Source organism: Lygodium microphyllum, chromosome 11 (assembly GCF_053477565.2).
Source record: "Lygodium microphyllum isolate KBCC chromosome 11, Lygodium_microphyllum_v1.1.10, whole genome shotgun sequence".
NCBI lineage: Eukaryota > Viridiplantae > Streptophyta > Polypodiopsida > Schizaeales > Lygodiaceae > Lygodium > Lygodium microphyllum.
The window spans coordinates 10149037-10176951 of NC_141145.1; the positions used below are offsets into that span (position 1 = coordinate 10149037).

General features: G+C 41.9%; 1 protein-coding gene across 2 annotated transcripts in view; it reads right to left on the reverse strand.

Annotated features, from left to right (window-relative positions):
* Window positions 1-27915, reverse strand: part of LOC148028535 (Tetratricopeptide repeat (TPR)-like superfamily protein) — a 191204-nt gene that overhangs the window by 72240 nt on the left and 91049 nt on the right. The gene's annotated exons all lie outside the window — the stretch shown is intronic.

Sequence of the window (27915 nt, forward strand, 5' to 3'; positions counted from 1 at the left end):
GTGTAAATATGGCTGCAGCAGCCCCGTACGCTGACACAGAGAAGTCGACCACAGGCGGAGCAGATGTCGGGCAGGGCGGACAACAGGCGGGGCAGGCGTCAGTCAGGGCGGAAGTCAGGCGGGGCAGGCGTCAGGCAGGGCGGTCGTCAGGCAGGGCAGACGTCAGGCGGGGCAGCGTTCGACACGAGGGGCAGACGCCAGACGTCGATGCAGGCGAAGTCGCAGCAGGCGTGCAGCGAGCAGGCACGAGGCGCAGACGGCGGTGGCAGCTGCGACAGGCGTGGCCACGCAAGGGACTGACGGGCGCAGCAACGGCACGCTCTGACAGGGTTCGCGGCTGCTGTACAGAAGGCCAGGGTCGTTGGGCAGGGAAAACGGCGCAGATTCGCCCTCGCTGGCTCGCGGTTCGGCTGCACGCAGGGTCAGGGCGATCCTGCGCAGCCCTGGGGAAAGGGTTTCAAGCGACGCACAGGGCAGGGAGGCGCACGGCAGGGAGGCGCGCATGGCAAGGGTCCGCCATCGTTCCTCTCCCCCAACTCTCTCTCTCTCTCTCTCTCTCTCTCTCTCTCTCTCTCATGATTGCAACTAATGGTCTCATAGGTCATTTTGGCCTTTTGCAAAAATTAATATATCATTTCTCTCTCCATCCCTCCCCCCGCCTCTCTTTTTCTTTTTCATGAAAATAATTAAATTAAGTAGTAAATATTTACATCAGACCATCAGGTCAGCATTCTCTCCATATCTCTTACTTTCTATTACATCATACCATCAGATCATCAGAGAAACTCTCTCTCTCTTTCTCTCATTACATTCTGTTACATTAGACCATCAAATCCTCAAAGAAAATGACGAAAGACTATCAGGACTTTATCACAAAGAGAAAATCACAGTGCTGGTGTAGAGCGAACAATGGCCAGCTAGGGGGCAGCAATGTCAAGAAGAACCAGGTCAGCTGACATCATAGAAGAAATCTGCCATAGCACTAAACCTCGAATACGAACCACATGACTATGGATGCCCAAGACCGAATCAAAAATAAAGGTATTCCGAGTCCGCCAAATATCCCACAAGGCAGTCCATCTAAGGAACTCGAACATGCAGGAATAATCAGAATGCCAAGAAGGCGCGGAGGGCATCTTTCCCATAATCCATGACCAGGCTGTTATCCAGAGCTGAGTCGCCGAGAGCCACACGCAAGAAATAAAACACCAGATCTGTCGCACAACTGAACAAGAGACAAAAAGATAAAGCAATGTTTCATCGCATGTAGTGCAGAATACACAACAACCAGCAGAGATCTTTCGAGCATGCAGCACCTCTCCAGTTGGAAGACCACCAATGAGCAGTCTCCACAAGAAGACTTTTCCTTGACAGGGAACCTTAGACTTGCAAAGTTGAAGGAATCTTTCCTACTACTTCTTTTTGCCATCCCTAATATGCCATAATTTATTCACCTTGGTAGTGACCCATCTCTTGGGCTCCACCATCTGATGGTATATCTGATTAGCAGACCTCTTCTCGAAATCATCCGGAATCACAAACTTCCAATCACGCCAAGGATATAATGGTTGTAGCGCTGGTAAAGGAGAGAACCTTTGAAGTTTGACCTGTATGGATGACCAGATGTCACAATATCCACGGGATATCCGAAAGTGTTGAAGAATACGCCGAAAAGAGTAAAGACGGGACTGCCCAAGAATAACCCCATCAAAAACTGTTTGCAGCCCCAAACGAGCCATCCGATTAAACTTGAGTCTATGCAAATCTTTGTCCGGCCAATCCAACAACCTAGAGGAGGCCAAGACCTCTCCTTGCAGTGAATTCGCCTCCTTGCGAATCTCAGGAGAGCGCCAAACTGAAAAACGTAATATTTCCTGCTAGGATGCAATCAAATGAGAAAGGAGAAAAGACCGGTGATCTTAATTGGCCTTGAGGAGTTGAGCACATGCCACCTGAAGGCACGAATAACCATATTACCATGAGAGATGCCAATCTTTTCAATGAAAAACTTTGCAATGTCTAACCAAGGATGACTCTGTATATATAAGGCCTGCAAAAGGGCCAACCTCAAGGCTTTCATATGCAAATTCACATCCAACAAAGCTGCTCCCCCCCATTCGTTTAGGCGTAGTCACATGCTGCCACAAAATCCAAACCTGACTCAACCGGTTCCCCTTCTTTTTCCACAACATAAACCTGATAGGCTAAACTAGTTCCAAAAGGGACTTCTTAGTCCAAGGAAGCAGTGGCAAAAAGAACGATATCATACTGATCATAATACTTCGAGCAACTTTCAGTCTGTCATGTAAAGGCCAGCCTTGAGATTTCCAATACCTAAACCTATCATGCATCCGAGAGGCCATCCAATCCAGTAAGGCACGGAGTGCTACCTCCACACCAATAGGATATCCCAAGTGTCTAGTTATGTTTCCCTTTGGGATCACAATTCCATGCCAACCCAAGGCTTGCAAATCAATCTCCATAAAGGAGAGATGTGTAGATTTCTGTGTGTTAATATGAAGACTAGATGCCAAAGCAAAAAGATTCCATGCCACCATTGCCTGATTAACATTAGTACGATCAGCCTTAAGAAACATAAAAGAATCATCTGCCAAAGATTGACCCACAAGTTGAGTCCCACTGGGAAGAGTCAAGCCAACTATCTCACCTTGATCCGCCAACGTATCCAACAATGAGAGCATCAAGTGAGTGACCAAAGCAAACAGCAAAGGGCTGAGAGGGCAGCCTTGCCGAAGAGATCAAGATAAGGCAATTTCTTCCGTGATCCCTCCATTAAGAGCAATACGAGCCACAGCTCCTTGACCTATAGTGTCAATAAGAGAAACCATGCGAGAGCCAAATCCCATTGTAGACAATAACTGCCGCAAGAAAGGCCAGCTAACGTGATCAAATGTCTTCTCAATATCAAGCTGAAGCATAACTACTTGCTATGCTGAAGCTTTAGCATAGTCAATTCCCAGTTGAACATTCAGGATGTTATGCATGATATTCCGACCTTTAATGAAACCATATTGACGTGGATGAACTAGGTGTGGAAAAACTTTTTGCAATCTGTTGGCAATGATTTTGGAGAAAATTTTAAATAACGAACCCATAACAGAAATAGGTCTCCATTGTTTCAAAGAGGTTGGGGAGGGAACCTTGGGCAACAACCGAATGACAGCGATCTTCCAATCGAATGGCATGATACCAAAGTTTCACACTTGCTGACACAAGCGAGTCAATGGGTCTTTAAGTTGTTGCACATTAGCTGAAAATAGCTCATTAGAAAGCCCATCCCAGCCAGGGCTTTTCCTTCGAGGTAGATGAGATAGCACTTCTTCCACTTCATCTTCAGAAATACACCTCCATTAAGTCCACCCATTCTGGTTTGGCCTGGTTGCTTCCCAAGCCGCAAATATATCGACGAACAGAGAGGACAGCATCAGAAAAATTATCTTGCGGACCCAACAAGGACTTATAAAAGTCGACACACCTACGAATGATGCATGCCGGATTAGTCACCATGACACCCTGTTCATCCATTGGGCGCACAATATTTTCCCGAGCATATTTCTAGTGCAGGCAAGGAAAGAATTGATGGGATTGACAGTTATTATCATGTAATGCTTCAGCTCTGGCCATCAATTTGTATTTTGCATATTCCTGTACTTCAAGAGAATGAACCCTGCCTTTCAACCATTCAATGCATGTGATCAAGTTATCATTAGAATCCCCTGATTGACTTAGAGAGAGGGAGTGGGCCAATAAAGATTGGGCTTTCTGCAATTCAGCTCGTAAAGAGGAAGCATGTTGAATACCATACCGACGGGATAACTGTCGAGCATTATCCCTAAAAACAGTCCATGCATCCCTTTCACCAGATAGGACCTTCAAGCTAAAAGAAGCAATCAGTTGCTGAACATATTCCAAAAACTGATCCTGCTGCTCATTTACAGCAGGTATTTGCTACTGTACAACGGGCACATTTTGCTGTCCAAAAGGTATTTCTTCCCGGAACACAACCCTACGGACCTCCTTAGTCTTTTCGGGCTGTTTGTGCATGTGATCTTCTCGGAAGATAACACCATTGCTGCTTACTACTTTCCTTTTCTCAGGATTCCACAATCTATACCCCATTTCACCCTCGTCACCATATCTTAGGAAAATGCATTTACAGGACTTTGGCTCAAGTTTGCTATGTTTTTTTTTACAAATGTGCACAAAAGCCTCGCAGCTAAACACTTTCAGATGAGCATATGAAGGTGGCTTGCCCGACCACGCTTCTTGGAGAACTCCCTCCCCCAAAGACCTATTTGGTGACCGATTTATTAAGTAAACGGCTGTCATAACAGCCTTTGCCCAAAAACCATGGGGTAATGCAGTATGAGACAGCATCGTACGGACCTTATCCTGTATGGTCCGATTCATACGCTCTGCAACTCCATTTTGGGGCGGATTATGAGGGGCACTGAGCTCCCTCTTTATCCCTTTGTTGTCACAAAATGCCTGAAAGGCCTTGGACACATATTCCCCACCATTGTCAGAGCGAAGACACTTAAGTGTCTTATCTGTCCGATTTCAGCCAATGCCAAGAATTTTTTAAACTTTTTAAGCACTTCATCGTTGCTACGAATAGGGTAAACCCATACTTTCCGTGTAGCTTTATCGACAAAGGTGACAAAATATTTCTCTGTCCCTAAAGATAATCTTGGCATTTGACATACATCCGAATGTACTAGCTCTAGAGGAGAAGATTTCAAAGAAAGAGACTTTTTGTGAGACGTCTGTGCATGTTTGCCATAAATACAATGATCACAATACTCAAAATGAGCATAACGAAGACAAGGCAAGTAACCCAAACGAGAAAGCACTTTCATTCTTGTTTGACTCATGTGTCCCAACCGGCCATGCCACAAAGAAACGCTTGGCTGCTCGGTCACGGCAACAACCTCTGGCAATAACCCTAGATCCCTTACAGATCTTCCATTTTCCATAACCAAAGGTGGTATGAAAACCATCATCATCTAGTTGCCCTGTGCTAATCAAGCTCTTCTTGAGTTGAGGTACATGCCGTACATGCTGAAGTGTAAAGACAAAGCCATGTTGAAACTGTAACTGCACACTGCCAATACTTGCAATCTCACATGCATAGTTGTCCCCAAGATGGACAACACCGTGTCGACCCTGTATAGGCAGAGAACCACTCACAATGAGGGGTGACATGAAAGGAAGCACCTGAATCAAGAATCCAGGTATGCATGCCATCATTTGTATTTGCAAGTAATGCATGTGCACTGAAGTGTGAAGAGACAAAGAGTACATCACTCCCACTATCACTGTCATGAGTGACTGCATTCACCTCTTTAATTTTTACACTGCTCTTCTGTCTTCTTGCCTTTTCCTTTCTCTTTCTTTCATTTGTAGCAGTCACGTTTAAAGTGACCCTTCTTGCCACAATGATGACATTCAACATCTTTGCCACGTGATTTATTGCGTCCCTTGCCAATATATTTGCCCTTTTGCTGTGATCTACCCCTAGTACGCAAAGCACTGGAAGACTTACTGGATGCATTGTTTTGCCGATTAATCTCTTCCATAAGTAGAGCACTCTCTACATCAGCATACAAAAGGATTACATTAGAATTGCTCATAGCAGTCCTGAATGTATCCCAACTCTCTGGTAGAGTGCAAAGTAAGAAAATAGCCTTAAATTCCTCATCAATCATGAACTTCAAGGCAAGCAGCTGGCTGAAAATGGAGTTAAACTCACTAAAGTGAGTAGACATTGCTGTACCCTCTTTCATACGCAAATCCATAAGCTTTTTCAGCCAATACACTTTGCTTGCAGTACCCTTTTGTGCATATAGTTTTTCCAGTCTAGTCCATATAGCATATGCAGAATCCAAACCTTCAATGTTGAAGAGCAAGGCATCTGAAATCGATAGCTCTATGGTTGAGCGTGCAAGCTCATTTATCTCATCCCAATCGTCTTGATCCATGTTTGTGAGCTTTGCCCCTTTGGTTTTGATCGGCTCTGCTTGCTTATTTTGTAACAGGATATTGTAGCACTGCTTTTGCCAAACTGCAAAATTATGTGCGCCTTCAAGCTTCTTTATGTGCATCAGATTATTGCTGTCATTGCTGCCAGCCATGATTTTCAGCCCAAATGTGACAAAAAAACCAGCAAATGCAGGCCCAAAACTGGCACCCAAGTGACCAAGGTACAAACAAGTACCAATCAGCAATAAATGACCACGCAAAAGCACAGATTTCAGATCTGTAGTTAAATTTTTAGAAGCACCAAACCATGTGCTACAGCATTATCCAACTGATTACAGGTGTTGCAAGGGCATATGCATCACATTACATAAGGAATCCCAAAATTTCAACTGCAATTTCTTTTGTACATGTACCCATGGGCATAAAATTTGACACGAACGGTCAAAAGCCCCAAAATTTTGTCCTTAAAGCATCAAACACACATCTGCATTTCCTCTCTCATGCATAGGACAGTCCAATTTTGCCAAAATAGAGCAATTTCAGCAAAACCCCAAATTTTACCAAGTGTTGATGTCTAAATTGCGTGGAATTCAACCTGCATGTACATAAAATGACCAAATGCTGCACAAATTTAGCCCAAACTGCAAAAGCCCCAAATTGCACAGGGTCCAATGTGCATCAATGTCGAGAAATTGGGTAAATTTCAGCCCAATTTGCGCATATACATTAAAAGCCCCAAATATCGGGGACAAAATGACACAAATACCTTCCATTTTTGAGACAGATATCATTGTTGCATCTTGCTCGCACCAAATCTAGACAAATCCCCAAATTTTCCAAGTCCTGCATACACTAATTTTAGTGAAATTGAAAGAATTTCACTAAAATGTAAAAAGCCCCAAAATTCCCGGGCAAATGTGCACCGACTTTGCAATTTCTGAATCAGATAGTCCAATTCTGTGTTGAGATCCCCAAGTTTAGGAAAAGCCCCAAATTTCTGGCTCAATTTTGCACAGATCTGCACACTGTGCTTGCGCGCGCGAATGCTCGGAGGAGAGGAGGCAAAAGTAAAATCTAATGTTTTTGGAAAAAACAAGAGGAAGATTGCAGGTCAATAGACCGTTCAGGTCTGTGACCTGTCGTGCCTGCAAAGTTGCCGCCCGCTGGTCGCGCTCGTCAGCGCCCGATGGTCCCGCCCCACAGGAGACGTCCTGTCCGTTGCGCTTCAGCCGTCGCGCACCTGGTCCACGCCTGCTCTAGTCGATTGCCTCTGTACTTGTCGCCTGGTCTCCAGCAATCGTCTGGTCTTGCTGCGATTGACTGCCGTTTGCCGCTGCCCACTGCCTACACATCACGTCGGTGACTCCCCTGCTCGCCTTTCCTGTTCGAACTCTGAGAGGCACGAACGCCTCAACCGTAGCTCTGATACCAGTTTGTAGGGACTGATTAGGCACAGAGATCGAGATAGAGACTGTCGTTGCACGTAGTGAGAGACAAAGAGAGCGAGTGAGAGCAGAGTAGAGAGTGAGCACGTATTCAGGTACAATGACGAGTGTGTACCTTTAGGTTTTTAGATAGATATATATGTGTAAGCAGAAGTGCTAAGGGTGTGTTCACACCCGAGTACATTTAAAAGGCACGAGGCTTTTATTCCCAACAATATCTTATAGGTCATGGCCATCCCATACCACTAAAAGATTTGTTGATAAAAAAACTAAAAAAAGCTAATAGTTTTAGTAAATTTGATCTTAAATCAGGTTTTTGGCAACTGCCCCTCAAGATGGAAGATCGGTATAAAACTGGTTTCTGTGTTTCCCATGGTCATTATCAGTGGACTGTTTTAGCCTTCGGTATCAAAACTGCTCCCACTCAATTTCAAGGATGGACAGATCAAGTATTTGCCAAATTACCCTTTTGTTTAGTATATATTGATGATATATTAGTCTTTCAAAGACTATCAAGGACCATATTGAGTATCTTACTCAATTTGCTAAAGCAGTGGAGGATGTTGGAATGGTTTTATCACCCACAAAATCCATAATGTTCCAAAATTTTGTAGAATTTCTAGGTTTGGAAATCTAGCAAGGCACTTTAAAATTACAAGATCATGTTTTGACCAAAATTCTTGATATCCAAAAGAATTTTCCAGTGTGAAACAACTACAACAGTTTTTAGGGTGCTTAAATTAGATTAATTTTTTCCCACACCCAACATTGCCACTTATTCCAAAGACCTTTATCCACTTCTCCGCAAAGAACAGTTCAAATGGAAGCCTCTTCACACACTGGTTGTCCAAAATATAAAATATAAATAATTTGATCAGACATCTACCTTCTCTTTGCCTACCCACTGGCCTACCTCTGATTCTCTACACTGACACATTGGATTCCGGATGGGGTGCTTGTTTATGTGAAGAAGAACAAACTACCTCCCTATCAACTCTTCACCCATGCAGATATGTCTCAGGGATTTTCAACAATACACAACAAAATTATCCCTCCTATCAAAGAGAGATTTTGGCAATGATCAAAGCCATCAAAACTTTCAAGCTCTTTGTTGAATTTGTTTCCTTTACCATTTGAACGGATCTTAAGCATGTCCCTAGTTATTTGACCAAAAAGGCCCCTAATGAAATAGGGAATAAGCGCCTTTTACTGTGGTCTCTCTTTTTCGATGCTCTTGATGTGACATTTCAAGATGTTCTAGGCATCCAAAACACTGTAGCTGATCTTTTGTCTCGACAACCACCATGATACATGTAAAGATCATGTACAATATTCCCCAGCACTATTGATTGTACAATATTTCTCCACTATCCTCAGATAGTGCACCAGATCACATAAATGCTCTTCCATCAGCATCTACCACAAAGATGCTTCCTTATCTTCACTCTCATGAGTATGTCCACTAACGAAGCCTATAAATTTTCCCATTGTAATTCATTTTGTCAGAGAGCAACCAACGAGCAATATACAAGCAATCTAAGGTTTTCTTGTATATCATCTTCTTGAGTTCACACCCTGTGTCGCACCCTGTGTTTCTTGTTCTGAGTTCAGTTTCACTGTGTTGAGTTTCAATTTTTCGCCTTCCGCTTTGCTCACTCTGTGTTTGGTATCAGAGCCAATAACATACACCTCTGTGTTTTGATTTTTGTGGTCATTGTCTTTATGGCAAGCAAACACCTAGTTCTCATAAGAAGTTTGACCTTATCACATGGATGAGCCTCTGGCTCTTGTTCATTTTGATTTTGTCAACCTATGTCTTGTCAGTTGCTAGGTGCGCTAATTATTTTGTTACTTTCATTGATGATTACTCACATGAGATTCTAGTTGTCCATGTTTGACGGACGGGTCAACTCGACTGAACCGTCTTATCCAGTATGACATATCCAATTACATCCAATGGCGTCCAATGGAAACCGTTCGACTCATTTGGGGTAAGTTATAGGTGTTGCTTAGGCTTCATCTCCACAACGCACAATTACATACCCCCAATCAATTTCTCTCTTCCCCACCTCCTCAAGCTCTCCTTCGCCATATCTCCACCCTACCTTCACTTTCAAGCTCTCCATTGGCCATCCTTTCTATCCCCAAGCACTTAATATATAGACTCCTGGTATGAAGTCTCTAAATGTTTAAAGTGTATTATTTTAAGTCCCAACATTAAGTACATGTATTAAAATTATATATACAATTTATTTCATTGGACGTAGCATGGGATGTAGGGCCAAGATTTATTAGTCCAATTAGTACCGTAGTAGTATCAGACAGTACTAATCGGAGCCATTAGATGCGACTAGACATACCCCGTAAAGTAGAAATCGAAAGTATTGGCTACGCTTTAGAGTTGGCTTGCTCTTGTTGAGAACCAGTTTGGGTATGGGTTGGCATCAATTGACTGCCTTGCACACTCCACTCTAGAATGGTATGGCTGAGCGCATGAACATGACGATTCAAGAAGAGTCCATAGTATGCTTAGCTGGACAAGCTTCTTGGTTATGGGGATGCAGGTGAGATGGGTTATCGCTTATGGGATCTGCAAGCTCTAAAGGTCATTCGCAGTCATGACATTGTTTTCCATGATGATGAGAAAATGCATAAGCAATATGAGCAAGTAGTTCAGGTACGCATGGTGATCTTTTAGGAGGAGCCTCCATTTATTGTACAACCAGGTAGACAACTTGCAATCGATGCTCCAGTGGCCCATGACCATGATGTTAGACAGGATGTACAAGGCCCACAACTTGTTTTGTGACGGTCTACTAGAGATAGATGTCAGTTGGATCAGTTTGCACCCTCCATGGACTATGTTATGATGATAGATGCTGGTGAGTCTCGTACCTATAATGAGATCATGTGGAGAGGTGATAGTCACTCTTGGGAGACGGCCATGTAGTCAGAGTAAGACTCATTACAGAAAAATCATACGTGGGATTTGGTTTCATTACCTAGTGGAAAGCATGCTTTGCCATGCAAGTGGGTATACAAGTTAATGAGTACCCTTGGACGCCCTAATTTGGTATATAAGGCTAAATTGATTACTAAGTAAGGGTTTTAAACAGGAGCACAGTGTTGACTTTGATGAGGTCTTTTCTCTTGTAGTCAAGATGACTACCCTAGGCTTGGTACTAGATTTGGTTGTTGATAGGGCTCACGTATTCTTGGAATCCGCATCATGTGCGATCACTCTAAGGGGCTCATGTTACAAAAGGAGTGCATCGAGAAGATCCTTGAGCGGTTTTACATGCAAGATGTTAAGTCTATTGGCTGTCCCTTGCCTTCTCATGTGAAGGTTAGTTAGGCCGATTGTCTGTAGTTTGATGAGCAAAAGGACGAGATGACCAAGATCCCTTATGCATCCGTAGTGGTTTACACCTGGCACATGGCATTGGGATGCCGTGAAGGTTATCATGAGGTACCTTAAGGGCACTGTAGATATGTGTATATGTTATGGTGGTGATGATATAGAATTCGTGATAATCACTGACTTTGATTATGCAAGACATGCAAACAGTAGGGAGTCCATCTCTGGCTATGTCTTCATCTTTGTTGGAGGTGCTGTTTCTTGGATGTCTAGGGTGCAGAAATTCACGGCCCTATGTACTACAAAGGTAGAGTATCCTACGGCCACTGAGGTTTGCAAGGAGGATTTTTGGTTAGGCCGTCTCGTGGTAGACCTTTGTATTATTGATAAGGTCCTAAAGTGCATTCAGATTCTATGAGCACTATTTAGTTCGCCAAGAATCTAGTCTTCCATGCGAAGACAAAGCACATTGAGGTGTGTTTAGCACTTTATCAGAGAGGTCGTTGAGGATATGTCCATTGAGCTTGTTAAAATCTAAATTGACCATAATTGTGTAGATTTGCTCATAAAAGTTTCTCAGCGGAGGGTTTGCCTTCGTTAGGAAGATGATAGGCATTGGATGAGGTGACGCCTATTCCTCATTCTGTTGTACTTTACGCACATTTATACTTTGGATCAGTCAATTAATTTTATCATAAAATGGTTGAGGATAAGAGATGGATGACTGAGAAAGCAAAGAAAGTTTGGTCTGCTTAGGTTAGCAAAGTGAGATGGCATGATTAGTTGCTTCAATTGTGGAGGTCTAGGCTTTCTTTGCAAGACAATTTTTTTTAAGGAGGCTTTTTATCGAGGGTTTTCCCACATGGAATATGTTATGCAGTTGCATGATCTTTAGTGGTAGATGTTTTTTGTATAGTGTACTATATTTAATAAGACTCAAATTTATGTTTTTATCTCTTGCTCGTTGCTAGATAGATTGGGTGTTTCATTTCCTGAGTATGCAATTCAATGGCACATCAACATACAATCATCTATTCTTGGGTTTTGGGCAAGATGTCATCCACGGCTACTTCAACTGCAACATTCCTGTCTCTTTCAATTTATATGTTGGATTTGGTCTTTGGCCCTTGTGTCTAGGGTGACTCCTTGGAGTGGTGCCACCAGTCATTTACGAAAGGAAACATCTTGCTACAAAAAAACAGAGAATTGAAAATACTAAAAATGCACTAGGGATCTAATACAATATGAAACGGATATAGAGATTAGTATCATCCCAAGATCTCTCACGAGAGAGAGAGAGAGAGAGAGAGAGAGAGAGGGAGGGAGGGAGGGAGCGAGGGAGGGAGGGAGAGAGAGATCTCTCACGAGAGAGAGAGAGAGAGAGAGAGAGATCTCACGAGAGAGAGAGAGAGAGAGAGCTGTCTGCTGACCTTGTTCGCATCCGTGTCGTCGCCACAAACTGTGCGAGCCACAGTCGTCGCCTGGACTTGTGTATCCATGCCGACGTCGTCTGGACCTGCGGGAGTCACTATCGTCTCCCGTTGTCGCTTGGACTTGCCCCCAAATTTGCCTCAGCGAGAGGTCCAGGCTTCTGGTCCACAACCTGATGGGTCTCTTCAGTTCATGTTGGCCACTACCAATCATCTTATGTCTGATTATGTCCATGTTAATGAGAGTAAAGCTAACTCTTTTCCGGAAGGGGATCAGGTAGATGCAATCATGGGAATGGAACTGGTGCTATAGTAGATAGCTGCCTTTCATGAGAGGGTAGTCATCTTTTTTTTTTACAGGAAGAACTCCCCTGATCACAAGGATTCGTGCTTGATTGCAATCTATGCTTGTAAATGCTCAACAGTGCCAAGAAGATGCTCCAGGGCATGTGTAGGCCCCTCTTGTTGAAGAGATTTATGATGGTCCCAAAGGGTTTTTGGAGGTGCTTTTTCGCTCCTCGAAAGTGCGGTCTTTCATCATGCAACGCATCCCTTTGTTTTTGGATAGGCAGCTGGTTCACATGGTCCCTTGGAGGCCCATGACCGAGTTTCAGGAGGTCTTGAGGTAGGCATACCCTATTTGGGTAGAGGTGGTTGATTTCCTTGCGCATCTTTGGAGACTGCTCCCTTTGGTCTTGAGAACCTTAGGCGATGTGTTGGTAGAGCCTTGGTTGGCTTCTTGCAATCAGAACAGGGCATGTATGCTATGGGACATAGGAAAACCTCGCCCGACCAAAATTCGTGTCTTCAGGTTCCAGGACTGCAAACCTTGGTTTATGAGTTGAAATGGGGTACTTTTGCAAGACACTGTTTCCGATGCGGCCAATTGGGCCATTTTATTTCGAAATGTGACGAAAATCCGGAGGTTTTGCAGTAATCTATGGTTCCAGACATGGATATGCAAGACCACCATCCTCCCCACATACATCAGCAACCTCAAGCTGATTCTGAGATGCCTCCCCAACATGGTCGTGATGAAGGTAAGAAGGAGGTTCCTCAAGTGGGTCCTGAGCGTACTTCCATTCCGGTTGATCGGAATAAGTCTTCCTGGGAAGATTCTTGGGTATCAGTGGTTAGATGTAATGCAAGACAAGCTTCTCTTTTGGCTCCTGCCCACCCATCTTCACACCCCATGACTCAGACCTTTCAACGTAGAGGTAGGGGGTTTTACATGAACCCTCAATCTTCACGTCCTTCAGCTGGGGATGATAAAAGCAATTCGAATTCTGCTTTGCGCTTCGATGTGCAGGGGAGGCTTGTGCCTCCTAGGGATGTTTTTCGTTCACAGCAGCAACAGTTTCCTTCGCGGGCTTTGATTACTGGTTTGCAAAGGGCAGACCTTGTAGATGTAATCCGAAGCAAGATGGAAAGATTCCAGGCAGTGAAAGCTATAGATGTAAAAGAGAAAGGAAAAGTGGTGGTTCAGTAGTTTTCTCATTTCCGATTTATTATGAGAATTGCTTTGTGGAATGTGAAAGGTATCTCTTCGGGCAGCAAGCAGTATCGGGTATGGAAAGTGGTGTTCATTGGAAAGTGGGATGTACTTTGTGCGGTGCAACATAAACAACATGCTTTGGTAGGATCCTCTTATGTTTACAAGGATTATGTGTTTTTCTTCAGTGGTCGAGTTCCATATAAATCTTGGGTTATGTTGGCTGTCAAATCCTGCCTGCAACCATCTCTAGTTTCTCAAGACTCTTGAGGTCGATTTGTGATTCTGGAAATACTTTGTGAGGGAGAGGTTTTGTGGTTGGTAGGCATGTATGCTCCTTCCACGGCTAGGGAACGTTGTCTACTTTGGAATGACTTGCACTGCTTGTCGATGGCCCGTCAAGGTTTTGTCATGGGAGATTTTAATGCATGTCTATCTGGGGATCAGGCTACTTCTCTGTACTCAGTTATGGATGATCCTGAGAGATAGGCTTGGGATGCCCTTGCAATTGGATCTTTGAAGCAGGACATGTGGTCCTGGATGTATCCATCACAATCTGGTTATACTTATCGATCTTTGTAGCATCCTAACACTTGGGCCAGACTGGATCGGATATATATTTGTTAGAGTGATTCCTTTCTTCCAGCAGTTATTGACATGAGGGTGGAACGACAGCATGTCTTATCAGATCATTACCCTTTGGTCTTGGAAATGCAGGAAATGATGCTGGAAATAATCAGCCAGCTATTGCCCATGAAAATGAGCCATTACATGTGCACGAACAGCCAGGATAGCAAGCTGTTAATGCTAATTTGCAGACCGAATTGCCACGACAGCATGCTAAAAATGGAAATTTGCAGGAATAGCCAGCAAACAATGACCATTGGTTTAGGAGATTGTCTAGGGCTACTAGACAACCTGACAGGTTTGTTCTTGGTGCAATTAATGTGGCTGATTATGTCATGTTGACAGACTGTGGTGAACCGTCTTGCTTCAAGGAAGCAATGGACAGACAAGACAGCAAGAAATTGTATAAAGCCATGTTATTAGAGATGGAATCTCTTGAAAAAAATGGCACTTGGGACTTAGTGCAGTTGCCTAAAGGGCAAATCCGTGCAAATGGGTTTACAAGATGAAGGTCACTTCTAGTTCCTCACCAAAGTACAAAGCAAGACTGGTTGCAAAGCGGTACAAGCAGGAGCATGGAATTGACTTTGATGAGATTTTCTCTCCTGTAGTCAAGATGACTACATTGAGAACCATTTTGGGCCTGGTTGCAGTTGAGGATATGGAGCTCATACAGATGGATGTAGAGACTGTGTTTATACATGGTGATCTGCATGAAAACATATATATGCAACAACCTGAAGGGTTTGTTGAACAAGGGAAGGAAAAAATGGTATGTAAACTCAAAAGGAGTTTGTATGGACTGAAACAAGCACCAAGAGAATGGTATCATAAGTTTGATACATTCATGCAGTCCCAAGGCTTTCATAGAAGTCAAGTGGATCATTGCTTGTACACCAAGAAGGTAGCATATGGCAGCCTGATTATCTTGGTTTTGTATGTTAATGACATGCTGATTGCTGGCAGGGATACTCATGCTTTGGATTCATTGAAGCAAAGTTTTCATGGCAACTTTGACATGAAGGATCTTGGTGATGCAAATCACATTATTGGCATAAGAATACTCAGAGATAGATCGAAAGGCTTACTCTATCTATCTCAATAGGAGTATATCTCCAAAGTTTTGCAACGTTTCAATATGGAGGGGGAGAAAACAATTGGGGTTCCATTGCCTCCATATGTGAAACTTAGTGCAAAGGACAGCCCTACATCTAATGATGAGAAGGCTGAAATGGCCAAGATACCATATGCTTCAGCTGTCGGCAGTTTGATGTATGCTATGGTTGCTACACATCCTGACATTGCCTTGGCAGTGGGAGTGGTTAGCAGATACATGGCAACCCCTAGCAAGAAGCATTGGGATGCAGTGAAAGGTATTATGAGATACCTAAAAGGCACAAAGGAGTTGCGCATCTGCTTTCAAAGCAAAAGGCATTTGTTGTTGGCTTTACGGATGCAGACTATGTTGGTCATGCGAACTGCAGGAAGTCCACTTCTGGGTATGTGTTTACTTTCACAAGAGGAGCAGTCTCTTGGATCTCCAGGCTACAAAAGTGTGTTGCATTGTCTACTACAGAGGCAGAGTATGTGGTTGCCACTAAGGCATGAAAGGAGGCTTTATGGCTTTCACGTCTGGTGGGAGAGCTTGGCATCACAGAGTTACATGTTCTCCATTGTGATAGTCAGAGTACTATCATGCTAGCACAAAATCATGTCTTTCATGCAAAGACAAAGCACATACACGTGAAATACCACTTCATTAGAGATGTACTTAACAGCAAAAACATTGAGCTTGTCAAAGTGCATACAAATGATAACCCTGCAAACCTTCTCACGAAGGATCTTCCAGCAGAGCAGTTTGCTCATTGCCGATAGATGATGGGAGTTGGATAGATATATGTATTTCAAGAATGGGAAGAGAGACTGCATAGGAAACTCTTTTTTCTTTTTACATAAGTGGGTCATCATGCATAAAGGTGGTAATATGATATTTGATCTTCTGAATTTTTTAGACATGCAATTGCATTTCTCCTTTAATCCAATGTTCTCTAGCAACAATCTTTTGTTGGGATAAAGATTCTGTAATGGAATAAACACTTCGGCCAATTTTAGATAGCAAGGGCATTTTTGCCTATTTTCCCTTATAGGAGACTATAAAGTGATCAGTCCAAAAAGTATATGGAACCAAATGCTGTAAGATGTCAATTCCTATAAGCAAATCATATCTCATTTGCTTCACCAATTGAACCTCAATAGGAACCTTGATATGGCCAAGTTTGAGAAAAGCTTATGTTACATGGATCAATGTAACATTCTTAATGTTGGAGTATTTCACTATGATTGGAGAGGAAGATTTTATACAATGTGGAGGAAAGAGTTCAAAAGGGGCGATAGTTAGACTAGATCTTGTGTCTAACAAAGCATCCACATATGATGAAAACTGTAGCATGTTCTTTAATTGAACACATATCATAGGAATTGGACCACCAGTAGTCGTAGCATTGATCTTATGTACCTGTGGTTGTGACAATCTGATTTGATTTACAGGTTTAACAAGAATTTCCATGGATAAGGAGGAGTTATGCAATCCTTGCAGAATAGCCGTCGTACCTTGTGCTAATTCTTTTTGTCCTCTAAGAATCCTTCTATAGACTTTGCATAGGGAGTGTAATTCCTGTTGCATGAGAGTAAAAGCTTGAATCATACCAGCACTTACTTGTTAAGTACTAATAGTTGCAAAAGAGAGAGATTGCATTAGTTGTGTTGTTATTCGGGGCTGATGCATTTTCTCAAGGGTATATGGGACAAACATATTGCCTTGTCCTTTTGTTTCTCGGCCAAGAGTACCTGGTTTAGGAAGATCACACAAGTTAAAGAAAAATTCTTGGCGTATTTTATTTTTATGCTTTTTTGAAGAGGTGCTTGTAGAAGTGTCAGAGTCATTAGATTCTGACGAGCTTTGTCTGCCTTTGTATTTTCTGGAAGATTCACCTTTTACAGTAGAAGTAGCACCAACGAAAAATTTATTCAATTTGTCCTTTCTCGCAAAAAAATGAACTGATTGTGCATTTACTGGTTCAAATCTTTCTAGGTGTACAGTGTCATCTTCAGAATCTTCAGAGGTATCACTTGTTGATTCTGTATCTGTCTGTGTAGAGGCATCTATTGATGTAGAGTTTTCTATATCTGTATAAGAAGTATACCAAGAGCTTGTCAGAAGTGGTGTAGCAATGGAAGCATAAACAACATGCTAAAATAAACTGTTGAAACACAATACAAGAGAAAAAATGAATGAATGAACACAAATACAAATGAGAACTCAAATGTATGCTCAAGAAACGGAATACATATCGAACATGAGACAACAGCATACAACAGTGACTCGTGAGTCACTGGCTATGTAGGCACCCCGGCGCCGGCTCCACTCTCCCCTGAAGAATCCACAAGTGATGGCTGAAGTACCACGAGAGGAGAAACCCAGCAATAAATAGGCATAAAATGGGAGGAGCAATAAATGCATTCGGCCAGCATTTAATGCAGGTCGGCCATCATTAAATGCTCCCCAACCCTAAAAACATGCCAAAAAATGCCAGATAAATACTACATAAAATGTTGCATAAAATGCCACAACCTCTGTAGCACAAACTCGCAACTGGGCTGACTAATCTGCTAACACCCTCTCTCAAATCAAGGGTGATCGGATATAATACAATAGTACAATGATGGAGAATCATAAACTATACAACATAGAACCACTAGAAGAACCATGGATATCCAAGCAGTGAGTGGCCAACCCACCACCAAGATACCTCGGAGAGTATCTGATGTCGATCATAACAGCACCACCTAAAAATAGAGAAGAATCACAGCATCTCTCTGTGTTATGTCACCTATGTCACGCAGGACATAGAAGACCAATCTGCCAAACATGTCTCTGAACATGTGACCATGGAATCCCCGCCTTCGGCCAAAACTGCCAAAGTGTCCCCTCATGTGAGCTCCAGACGAAAGCCTCCCGCTCTCTGTCAAGAAAAGAATAGCCCACCATGAACCCAGATGTCAAATCCAGACTCTAGGATTTCACTACCACACAACAATGATGCGTCAGGGACATCCCTCTCTGGGTCCTGTGTATCTGTATAAAACTATGGATGAGGCACGCTTGCCCCACCACCACACCCTCTCACACTCCCTCTCTGGCACCAAAGAGTCGTGAGGCATGTCATCATGCCATCACTAGAAAGTAGCAGAGGGTTAAATCAGTCTTGAAAGCAGCAATAAAACACAGCACAAGGTGTGCACAACCTAAAATCTGATACCATGTCAGAAGTGGTGTAGCAATGGAAGCATAAACAATATGCTGAAATAAACTGTTGAAACACAAGATAAGAGAAAGAATTAATGAATGAACGCAAATACAGATGAGAACTCAAATGTATGCTCAGGAAACGGAATCCATATCAAACACAAGACAGTAGCATACAACAGTGAGTCACTGGCTGTGTGGGCACCCTGGCACCGGCTCCTCTCTCCCCTGAAGAATCCACAAGTCATGACTGAAGTACCACTAGAGGAGGAGCCCATCAATAAATAGGCATAAAATGGGGGGAGCAATAAATGCAGTCAGCCAGCATTTAATGCAGGTTAAATGCTCACCAGCCCTAAAAAACACATCAGAAAATGCCAGATAAATACTACATAAAATGCCACAGCCTCTACAGCATAGACTCACAACTAAGCTGACTAATCTACTAACAGAGCTATTGCTATCACTAGATCACTGGAGTCAAAAGAATAGTCTTCACTTTCAGAATAGGAAGCATACTCATCAGAGGAAGAGGAATTGCTAAGATAATGCATATTAATCTTAGCAGCATTGGTTTGGGACTTTCCTTTCTTCGGGCACTTATTAGCAAGTGTGAAGAACTACCACAAATGTAGCATTTCAGCTCTTTTTTGTATTCCTTGTCATGATATTGAGATTTACCAGTGTTAGTCTTTTGGTGAGACTTACCATGTCTATGGCGTTGTGAGTGTTTGGAGGATTTTTTGGAGTAGAAATTGTGATCTTGCCTGTTAAAATATGGCTTGTAGCTTCTAGAATGGCAATGCAAATGATATCGGTGTTTGGGGCCATTGTAACTAATAGAACCACAATTGCATTGCTTGCATTCAAAGTCAGCATCATATTTAGAAATAGATTTATAGATTGACTAAGAAAATGTTTTATTTAATTGGGTCATTTTCTGGTGGTGACAAACCTCTTTGATTGTCTGTTCAATTGTCTATATTATGTGACCCACACTATCTGTAAAGTCTTGGTTCTCTGCCTTCATTCTTTGCTTGCAATAGAAAGGGATAGGCTTTGGAAAAGAACAAACTAAATTTTCCTTCATGGAGTTATCATGTGCACCTAAACCTCTGCCTTCATTCTTTGCTTGCAATAGAAAGGGATAGGCTTTGGAAAAGAACAAACTAAATTTTCCTTCATGGAGTTATCATGTGCGCCTAAACCTTCATAGAGTAGATCCCTCATATAAATGAGATACTCTTTATACAGTCTTGGGTCACAAAGCTTTGATTTGAAAAATGCTTCTCTGGCTTCCAGAACATCGTCTAATTTGTTTCTGACCAATTCACCAAGGAGCAGTTCAAAAAACAGTTGGATTGGGTCGGCATGTTGTACAATTGCCATTTTGACTTGGGGATGTATGGATTTCCACCATTGTTTCAATCCACCAACAAATCCATGAGTCATTGCATTTAGGATGTCAATCCTGTTAGTTTGGGGTATTTCCACAATTTTTTCACCAATATAGCCATACATCATATAAATAAGAAGTTTAATTTCTTTTGGGGACTTTCCATCTATAGACCAAATAGGGAAAGACCCTACTTTCTCTGGTATACCAATCTTCTTATAGAAATTGGTATATGAAGGTTTAGAATGCGAAGCACTTACATTCAAAGGAACAATAGAGTTATTAATAGAATGAACTGGAGTTGATTTACTTACAGTATGTGCATTGAGAAAAGCACAAAGAACTAAATCCGAAGAAGTGTTTGCTCTATGAGAAGTGATACAAACAAAATCCTCATCCACCACACTATCACCATCTTCATCAGAAGAGGAGAGTGTGTAAGCAACTTGTCTTTGGAAAGCGGCTTGGTCTCTGAAATACCATGCAAGGAGTTCATTTGGAGGAATGTGAGGAGGGTGTTTCTCAATACTTTCTCCCATCATTCTTGAGTCAACTCGGGCTTCAACATGGCGTTGTAAAGCATCCTTCTAAAGGTTCTCAGGATCATTACACAAAGGCATTTGATCTAAGATTTGGTTTACTTCCCTTTGTCTTTTGATACGATCAAGATCATAAGAGTCAATTGTATCAAATGCAAGATGATAGTCGTTCTCAGACCAATCTGGGAACATAAATTCAAGGTATTCTGCCAATCCTTCAGCAGTATTTCCTGGTTACAGAGTTTTTTTATATAAACTTGGTGGGGGATCATTCATTACTTCGAACAAAGCAAGACAGTAGATATGTTGTATCTCTTTTAATATATTTTCTACATCCTGATCATCAAAAGAAGTATCCAGATCTTCAGAACAATATAGATCCATATTAGAAGTAGAGGTTTTTTTTAAGTACCTTTCACCTGTAGGGATAATCATTTTTTCTTTACCTTTGCTATTGGGGCAGATTTGATGTACATTCAATGTTCCTGATGATGGAGAAGCAAAGTGGGAACTCCATTCTTTCTAGAGTCTCTTTGTCGAGAAATTAGCCCAGTCAGTAGCAGTAGTTGTAGTTGGAACTAATGAAGAAGCTGTACTTACTAGTAGGGTTGTAGGAGTACTGGTACTGGATTTTGGGGCTTTAGTCATTCATTGGCATAGCACAAGAATTTGTTCAGTGAGTTGTTGCAAAGTATCCATTTTTTCTATCAAACCTGTGAGGGCCAAATGTGTCCAGTTAGCGGCCTGTAGTTCAGCAGTCCATGAAGCAGCATCTTGTGGCCTCAAGTATGGGGCGGCTTTATACTTGTTATTTTCATACTCAAATTCTTGAGTAACATTGAGAACATCAAAATTAGAGGAAGAAGCGTGTTCAATAAGTTTCTTGCAGTGCTGGCAAATACCATGTACAACCTGAGTATGTGAACACAATTGTGTATGAAACTTCAAAACATTAGCTCGTTGAGAAGGGGAGACCTTTAATTGTGGTTGTAAAGATGTTCGAGGTACCACAATATTACCAGTAGGAGGCTCAGGAGCTTGATATTGAGGCAGGAGAAATGTTTTGCCTTTAATATTCTAGATCTTAATGATCTTGGGAGCCAAAAGTTCTTTCTTCTTTAAAGAAGATATATCCATCTGCCATTCATGGGGAAGTTCTGTTTCTAACCAGTTAACATAGCCATAACAATATATGTGGTACTCCCACACGTAATCTTCCATAAGGAATCACCAAAAGATACAAAATAACAAGCATCATCCAAGTGTCTAGCAAAGAGTAGGCTTCTGGTCAAAGTCGCAACATGGTGTACATCATGCATCGTAAAGATATTGCCTAATGCAAACTACAGTCGTACATCTCCAATAACAAGTATATCCAATGTCAAGTCATTACCTAATCTGACAAATCTTGTCATGTTACTATAAGAGTGGAACCACTCTCAATGAGGGGTAACATGAAATGAAGCCCTTGAATCAATCAGCCAATACTGAGCATAAGCAGACAAGGCATCAATCAACTGTGAAACATCAAAAGAGAAAAATACAAGCATGTAATCATCATCTGACTCAGTCTACACTGCGTTAATCTCTTCAATCTTGACATCGGACTTGCTGAGGACAATGCTGCAAATCATCACTCTCTTTCTGCACTTTGCCCTTTTCCTTTTCCTTGCGCTTGTCATCACGTATTTTGTGACACTAGCCGAATATTACCTAGCTTCCCACAATAATGGCAAGTCAATGCGGACTTACGGCCACAAGACTAACTACGAGACTGTCCACGTGATTGAGAACGAGACTTCTAAGAGTCTCTCCCACAACAGTCATTACTACTCTTAGCATTACTGCCTCTGATTGTCAAAGCATGTGAGCTACACAAAGCATCAACATTCTTTCTGTTAACTTCTTCATTCAATAATGCACCCTCTACATCCTATCAGCCCATCAACAGGCATATTTGTACACATAGCAGTACAAAATGTGTCCCATAATTCAAACAATGTAACCAAAGACATTACGGATCTTCTCTCATAATTGCCATGCAGTCTGCTCTTTAGAGACAATATTATAGAATACTTGCTTAGAGAGTAACAAAATAACTGTTGATTTACATAACTCATCCAATTCAGACCAATCCTCCACATCAAAGTGCTCTAGCTTACACCCTCGTGTCTCAATGGCTTAATCTGCAATTTCTGCACCAAAACTTGCCATGTCTATCTTCCAGTAGTTGTAATTAGTGCCATCCACTTTATCAATATTAAATATAGCACTGTCATTTGATCCACCAGCCATCATGCCAACAAATGAGCACAATGCAAGAAAACAATCTACTATAAATTACTACAAATCAGCCCCAGATCACACCCAAGACAAGGCCTAAACAAAAGAAAACACCAAAGTGTAGGGCTGTCCACTAACTGCCAATAATGAGCTGTCAAATCAAAGCATTTGCGCTCATAAATAATACATAAACTTGCAATTACGGCACTGCTGTAATAAATGCAGCAATGAATCCAAGACCAACTGTGGGCAATCAATTAAGAAAAGCCAGGTTCCCACTCCTAGGTATATCTGCCAACAAAGGGGATTTGTAAGAGCAACTAGCAATCAAGGTGTATACAACCGGTACCAAGATCTGTCACATCTCAATATGTCAGTAAACCATACATCCACTAGGCATAGACATCATGCATGTAGTAGGTCTCAGGAGAAATAAAAGAGAACTGCCAAATGCACGACCAAATGAGCAAGGGTAACAAACTCAATACATAGCCAAGCAATGTGTATACATCACTAACATCACACTAACAGAGATAGATGCCAGATCCAAAGCATAAATCAAATCAGCCCATTGAAGAGTAACTGCATCCAATAAGCATCAAGAGAGCATGTACACAACTTAACGAGTCCCACTATCTCAATGAGAGAAACTCAACTGCATAAAGCCCCAAGCTCTACTCGAATGCAAAATATCCAAGTAGCTCAAGTGACTCCCACTAGAACAGAACCGAATGCCAATTGAGCAAGACAAGCTCAATAGATCATATACATGACATCCAAGCATCCAGGATACATCAAGTACATAGCCGCAAGCATAAAACCCAATAAAATCTTCAAGCCCGTAAGTGAATGATCACTACAGAAACTAACAAAGCTCTAAGCTCAAAAAGCTCAAGTGTCACCATAGACATATCGGGATGCATACACAAATGATAGACACCAATACATCCAAACGGTGTACCCATATAGCTTCAAAGCATAATAGGCAGAGCCGTGTCCAAGGTAACTGCTTGCTGTCCCACTGTGTACAGCTGTAAAATAGCCTCTGAAATCTAAGTCAAATCAGCTGAGTGCATCCACAAAGCATTCCCAAGAGATTTGCCAAGCATCTAGCAATGATCCAGCACTAATAGGCATGAATAGAACCATAACCAAGCTTCAAGCTCTGAAGAAAAGACCCTTCACAGTCAAATAGCTTGCTGGTTACTGTATTACAGCAGTGGAAACTCTGCTAAAACTGAGCCGAAAATCAGTCCATTGGAACCTTAATACATCACCATAATGTATCCCAAGCATCCGGGCAACCAATGAGCATTAGTAGAAGTAAGAAATGAGCTCCAATCACTGAGGAAAGACTGTTACAGAATTATAATAGCAGGTCAGTTGTATATTACAGCAAATAACAGAGGTTGGGAGCTCCAAAACTGAAGTGTCCACTGCCAAAGAGTGTGCCAGAGGTTGCCCAAGTGTCCAAGAGGAAGTAATAGTGGAAATGGGCTGCTACAGAGCAGAGGGAGTGCTATCTAGGAACAATCGCAGTCCACACTAGCTGATCTGGAGCAAATGTTGGTGTTGGTGGCCACTTTGGAGCACTTACTGTGACAAAACATGGATCTTGGACATGGTTATGGAGGCTGAAACTCAAAGAACGAACTCATTGAGACATAGACTAGAACAATGACAATCACACAAGTGAATGAGGTTCCAAAATTAAGTGCTTGGACTCATGACCACAAACTTGTGTGTATAGATAATGACACTGACTCTTGACCAACAACTGACTCTTAACCAACAACAAAAGTACAATTACATTGCATTGAAAGGTGAACCAAGTGCATGCCTTTATAGCTTTCCAACTTCTCCACTCTCCTCACTGTGCTTATGGGATACAAGTCTCCTCATCATGCAGCATACATCATTTGACCTATTTTCCAACACTTACTAGTGCTTGATCAAGTCCTCCTCAATGCTAGGAAGAAGCCCACACAAGCCCAAAAAGAAGCCAATGAAAAGTAGGACTGATACATATCTTCTTGAGTAGCAGCCATTAACCTTGGGCTGAAGCTTTCAAATCTGACCTGAAGCATCACTAATGAAGCTCCTCAAACCAATGCTCTGATATCAGTTGAAGGGAGAAGCCTAAATGGAAGCACGAGCAAGAGCCCTCTCCCACTTCAATCTTCACCCTCAAGCCTTCTCCCTTAAGACTCAAGCCTCCACCTCTTGCTCAAGCTCAACTCCACCTCCACCTCTTTCTCTCTTCCAAGTTAACACCTTCTCTTCCTCTTCCTCTCTTCCCACCTCTTCCTCTTCCTAACAAGTTCCATCTTCCTCTTCCTTTTTCTCTTTCGTTCTTTAATCTTACAAGTTACCACATCCTCTTCCACCTTTCTCACCTCCTCCATCACCTCTATCTACCACCTCCTCTATCTACACCTCTCTTACCACCTCCGTCTCTCTTACAACCTCTATCTACTCTTGAGTCTTACCTATAGTCTATCACCATACCTAAAGCCCTTCATGAAGCCTTTTCATTGCATACCTCACACATTGAGAAAGCCACTTATAGCACCAATGCTTATCGTTGGACTTGGCAAGTATTGGGGCAAGGTCCAAACAAGTAGTGTGGTGGTCCACTTGTCCAAGATAGGTGGAGAATGTGGTCCATGCCCAAAGATCCCCCAAGCAATGGCCAATGAGATTATCAAGAAATATTCCCCCATTTCAAAGGTATTGGCCAAGGTCTCCTCTAGTATGGTGCAAGCTTAAGACAAGATAGCCTCGCTTGACACGTGCACACCCACGGCCACCCTATTGGTTATACATATGGCTACTGTGGAGGGATTCATAGATCCCTCCAATTCCCCTTCTGCTTCAACTGCCACCGCTGCTGCCACCATCCATGAGTCCAAGAGGCTTAAGAGACAAGCCACGCTTATTGAGGCAAGGAGATGTGTTTGGAGCCCACTCTCGTTCCTTCGAGATTGATTAAAGAATGTGGAAATTGAGATTGCACAAACCATCATTGAGTGTAATCTCCCTTTCCACATTCTAAGAGATGATAGATGGAGAAGAATGGTGAAGGCTATTAGTGTCGTGGGTCCATGCAAGAGGTGGCATGGATTTATCTACAACAACATGCACACAAAGAAGCTAGATAAGGAGAGGAAGAGAATCAACAAGTCCCTCGACCCCATTTGTGCCGGTTGGGTAAAATATAGATGCTTCATTATTATTAACATACTTGTCTCTTGCCCTCTTAGGACTTACTTCTTGTGTGCCGTGGATGCGGGCGTGAAGGGAAGTAGAAACAAGACGACTGGCCAATTCATCTACAAGCACATCCGGCAAACCATTATAGAGTTGAATCGTCTTATCTTTTATACTTTATACTTCTTGAATATCATTTTTTATCTTTTAGATTTTATGTTTTTAACTTTTATACTTCTTGAATCTTGAATATCTCCACATCTCTCTACATCTATGTCTACCTCTATTAGTAAAGGCTTTATCTCTACATATTTTCCGATTACCCACCTCTTATCTCTAAGCCATACTATATTCCATGTGTATGTAGGTGGGACCAAGTTGTCCAAGTCATCACCAACAATGCTTCAAATTGTTAAAGGATGAAACAATTACTTGAGGAGGAACTCCTCTCTATAGTGTGAACACCTTGTGCCACACATTGCTTCAATCTTCTCATGGAGGCGTAGGTAATTTGGAGTGCATGAAGAAAATAGTAATGGATGCAAATGCAATCACCGATTTCATCACAAAAAATATAAAAGTCCTTGCTATTTTCTACATTTACAATAATGTGAAATTAAAAAAGCCATTAAAACTCACTTTGCAGTCACATGGTTACTCCTTGAGTGGCTCTATGACATGCAAAGAAAGTTGCAAAAGTGTATGGTATCTGAGTAATTCAAAGTATGAGTAGACAAAGAGCCTATACCTAGCATGGAGGAAGGCAACGCCATCCAATCGCTTTGCCTAAAAGAATCATTTTGGGTGGGCATGCGAGCATTAGTTATTGTGATCACATCCTTGTACAGAATTCTTCACATGACAGATATGGAGGGTGCCATTATAGACTTTCTCACTCATTTCATGAGAGGGGCCATGGAGAAGATTTAGGCTTCCATCATTCTTGATGCCATGATTCCATGGTAACAAGTTGTAATTAGATTTTTTTTAATGCAAATTCAATCTTTGTTAAATAATGTTTAATGAAGCTCAACTAATTTTATAGCTATTGGTTTTCTCCATTAATAGTGACACTATTTTGATGTTTTGGATGATGTCCCATGATGGGATGACATCCTCTACCTCGTTGAAATTTGGTGAAAATTGATAAAGAGGCCTATCCATGGCCAAGTAGCTCTCTTGCATCCCGCTTACAAGAATCCCTCCCTCTTCATGGACCAAGAGCTAGCCTCATATAGAGATGCTCATCTCCCAAAGACTCCCAAAGGCTTTGCATGAGGATTTGCATCGTTCATTCCTAGGAGCTAATAAACTATGGAGACCAAAGAGAAATGGCTTTTGCTAACACCATGTGCTGGAAAAGGGTCTCTTTGGTCAAGCGACTATTCTAGGAGTCGTTTGGATATCTATTACAAAATGTGTAAAAGGTAGTTTTAAGAGTGCTTGCTTAGATAATTCAAATTTAAAGCTTATCATTACGTTTCTAGTAAAGCTTTCTACTTTTCTTATTATTTTTCACTTTTAACAAGTTGAAGTTATTTTGTTAAATTTGAATAGGATTGTTCATCTAGCATGTGCGAGAGAAATTAGTCAATCTATTCTCTTATACACACCAAGATCTAAAACAAACTTAGCACCAAATAGTTAAAACGACTTATCATTTGTCGTTCTAACTTGCACATACTTAGAGACATGCATGAGATGTCAATAGAATGACAAGTGATTTTGAACTTGAGTCCATGCTTATTTTAGATTTAAGAATATAAAATTGTTAAGTAGTCTTCATACGTTGTATTGAACAATACACATACTACAATCACTACGCT